The sequence below is a fragment of the Nelumbo nucifera genome, chromosome 3 (genome assembly GCF_055504915.1).
Source record: "Nelumbo nucifera cultivar China Antique chromosome 3, China Antique-T2T, whole genome shotgun sequence".
NCBI classification, from domain to species: domain Eukaryota; kingdom Viridiplantae; phylum Streptophyta; class Magnoliopsida; order Proteales; family Nelumbonaceae; genus Nelumbo; species Nelumbo nucifera.
In genome coordinates this window covers 108,444,356-108,448,252 of record NC_142651.1, presented here as the reverse complement: position 1 = coordinate 108,448,252, position 3,897 = coordinate 108,444,356, and the positions used below count along the sequence as shown (strand labels likewise).

General features: G+C 40.5%; 1 pseudogene; it reads right to left on the bottom strand.

The window, feature by feature from the left end:
• Positions 1-1,876: 1,876 nt before the first annotated feature.
• Positions 1,877-2,007, bottom strand: LOC148801831 (U4 spliceosomal RNA; annotated as a pseudogene).
• Between the last annotated feature and the right edge of the window lie 1,890 nt (positions 2,008-3,897).

Genomic DNA, 3,897 nt, shown 5'->3' with positions numbered 1-3,897 from the left:
AAATTCAATTAAAAAAATTAAGAACTATTTAAGTATTATAACAAGATTATATAATAAATTTAAAATATTTATTAAAACTACAAAAAAATTATAATATATTTAATGATATTTATATTATTAATAATTTTATATTTTTACAAAATTCATCAAGCAAATAACATGGGCGAGAGCATCTTGTTGGAGGGAGATTCAAAATTTCAAGAGTATGACCTCCCTCTCCTTTGGTTTTGTTTCTGTCCTCTTACAAGCATGTGGAAAAATCTCGTCCCACATTATTTGGGAAAGAGATAGACTTGAGCATATTACTAGTCTTTACAAACCTTGTATAGGTTTTCCTATGTTTCCCTTCCTTTTCCTACCATTTCCTTCGAACCAAACATAGTCTAAGGGTAAGGACCCATAGGAGGAAAGAACCATACAATGTTCACATGCATGTAAGGGGAGTTAGGGGTGCTTTTCACACACATGCGCACCAAGCCGGGTGCGGGTGTATATGTGTGCACCACACCATAACGTTTTTGTCTTTGTGTCTTCTCCTCTCTATGTCTCTTCGAATAGGTGTAAATTGTTCTGGAGGAACATCCCTCTGAAAGGATACAACTGTGTCCATTCGGGTGTTTGAGAGCACTCTATAAATAATGTTAATCAACCCGATGACACATACCTGAACATTTATCTTCTCTAAGCATCATTTTTGTTGGTTCGCAAAGGTCTGGTAAGCGAGTGCAGGTCTACCAAAAGCCTATAGGTTGTTTCATCTTTGAGACCGATTTGAATTCATCTGGCTGCACCGTAGGGGGAAAATGCAATTTTAAGAAGTGACCAAGTGGAACGCTTTGAACTAGTTTCAAACAAGGTTTCTTAGTTTCTATTTCAATTCTACAACAATATTGTTGTACTCCAGATTTGGAAAGCGAAAATGATAAGTTCCATTCTGCCTTCTGATTACATTTTTACAACAATCTTAAAATAGCATTTATGGAAACTATATCTTCTACCCCTTTCATGAGAAACCGAATGTTGTCAACAATGCTGGATTTATCAAATATTGAACCATTTAATGGATCCGACTACAAGTGTTGGAGACAACGCCTTCTCTTTGCCTTAGAATATTTAGGGTAGCCTTTGCTTTGATTGAACCAAACCCAATAAATATGGAGGAATCATCCCATTCTATTGTTGCAGAACATTGATTTCACCTCTGCAAGAACCATATCCTCAATTGCCTATCCAACGAACTATATAATGTTTACTATTCATACAACTTTGCTTATGAAATTTTGAATGCTCTGGACAAGAAATATGCCCTGGAATATGCAAAAAAATAAAAAATAAACTTTATGTTATTACCAATTTCCTACAATTTACCATTAAAGAAGACATGGATGTACCTGTCTAAATATATGAGTTTCAGGTGCTTGTGGGGGAATTAACAAAGGAATGCATTGTACTGCTTGATGAACTTCTAATTGGTTCTCTCATAGAGAAACTGTTGTATATATGGAATGACTTCAAAACAAGTATGAAACATAAAAGAAACTACTTTGAATCAAATGGTATTCTGAATCAAAATAAAAGAGCATAACAGGAAAAAAATGATTAAGTTGAGAAAAATAAGATTTCCAAAATCAATTTGGTGGAATAAATGATTACAAAATTCAAAAAGAGCTTGAATGTAAAAAAACGACTAAAAGTTTAAGAATCAACAAAAGAAAGTAAAGTGCTACGTATGTGGCAAACCCATGCACTACAAGAAAGATTGTCATCACCAAAAGAAAGTGCTATGTAATACCTTTTTGAAAATAATCTACTGCAGTGATGATAAACCAAGTTCTAATAAATTAATTTGTAGCGTCTTACTATTTTTGAAGGGACTCTTCAAGAAATTCTCAAAGGCCAAGGGCAGGCCTAGGCCTACATTACGGGGGTTCAAATAATCTTCAACTAGCAATTGACACGCCTCCATTGACACCTTATTGATTGCATCATCGCCCCAAGCACAAAAATGCTTTAAATGAGTATATCATAAAGGGTAAATTGTAGAAACCTCCCTAAAGTTTAGTAATTGCAATTACCTCCCCTAAACTTTCTAATAATGTTGCAAGTATACTCCCTCTAGAAAAAGGCAAGAAAATGTCCAAAATATCTATGCAGTTACAATTGAGGTTAATTTCTACAAAAAAAAATTAATGCAAACTTTATTGATGAGGGTAATTTGGTCCTTCAATGATATTACAGCACGTGGCATTGCAAAACAGTAGAGTGGCATATCGACACCACATAAGTAGACCCTATGAGCACTTTGGAGGCTTCACAACCGCCTCGACGACCTCGGTACCACTCCAATAGGCCGAACTACAAACAACCAAGGAAGACCTTAGGTCGGTCAGTCGGTGTAAGAGGCGACGTGTTTCCACCGATCTGACTAGACTCTAGTTAGCGACCTACCTAACGTGTCAAGCGATCTCCCCCTTAAGCGGGCTATCGCCTTCGAATATCATAATGCCATGTCGGAAGAGCCGGTTATCACCACGCCAGCTTCAGGTGGGATCGGATAAACATTACCTACTTACGCAGAGTCCACCTCCAAGCGTGAAACCACCTCCAAACTAGATGGGTCAGAGATCCCTGATGCGTTTCGTGAGGCTCACGGCATCTCGCCTATATAAAGGCCTCACTCCAACCTCACAAGGTATGTGCAATTCAGCTCTCACAATTCTTTAGCTTTCTTGCAAACAATCACTAGTTTGCTAACTTAAGCATCCGAGTGCCCACCCCAAGTCAAGCTACCCGGACACTCTGATAATTACTTTCTTGCAGCTCGACTAAGTGACCTACTCATCTGGCGTCCGAGTTGTCTACCAACAAGGAGCACTAAATCACGGATCATCAATTGGCATCATCTGTGGGGGTCGCTACACAAAAGTCATATTCTCACACACTCTCTCTAATCACAAGTTCAATGGCATCTTCTAGCAACAACCCCGTCAACAACGTACGTGCTGACGGAATAATCACAGGAGGCAAGACCAGCATGCCATGCATACTAACATCCCCTGTCACTATTGAGCACTTCACTGTGTCCCTAACCTTACCTGGAGTCCCTGTCATGCAAAACCCTAACCACCCTTTGTCCACCGTGAATGTGCCTCTTCCACCGATCGAGCCATCCGTGGTTCCTGTTAGAATTGATGGTCGTCAGTTCAACAAGCTGATGCAGTTCGTATGTGAGATAAAATTGCATATGAGAACGTGGGAAGGTCATTTTGTGGCATTAACAGGGATGCAACAGCAACAACAACAACAACACCCATGAGATCAGGCTGCAAGGAAGAACGCCAACCAGAACCACCAGTTCAACAATCAGAATCATAATAAAGTACCGAACCCACCTCGCCATTATGACAACCAGAACCAAGTTCCCGCTGTGGAATCAACTCAAGTCATGATGTCTGAGGCCACCATCTCCACTAAGGGGTCCCGAAGAAGGCGTCATAGACGTGCATGCCACAACACAGGAAGGAGTCGCCTCACTCCAAGTAACAACGAGGAGGCAAAAAAGAAAGAAGAAGACAAGAAAGAGGCGAGCCAGATCGCCACCTCATTAGTACAGTCGATGATCCGCACCTCACCACTGACCATGAAAATCCTCATGGCCCCATGATCAAAGGATTTCAAGGCCCCTAGCCTAGAGTTCTACAACGGAATCACCGATCCAGTCAACCACCTCGATAGCTTCCAAGCCTTGATGCAGCTACACAGGGCCAATGACACAAGCCTCTGCATGGCCTTCCTGACCACCTTCCGGGGCAAATCTCAAATGTGGTACTCGAGACTGGTCATAGGCTCGATCAAGAGTTGGAAGCAATTTGTCGATCTCTTCACCACCCGCTTCAC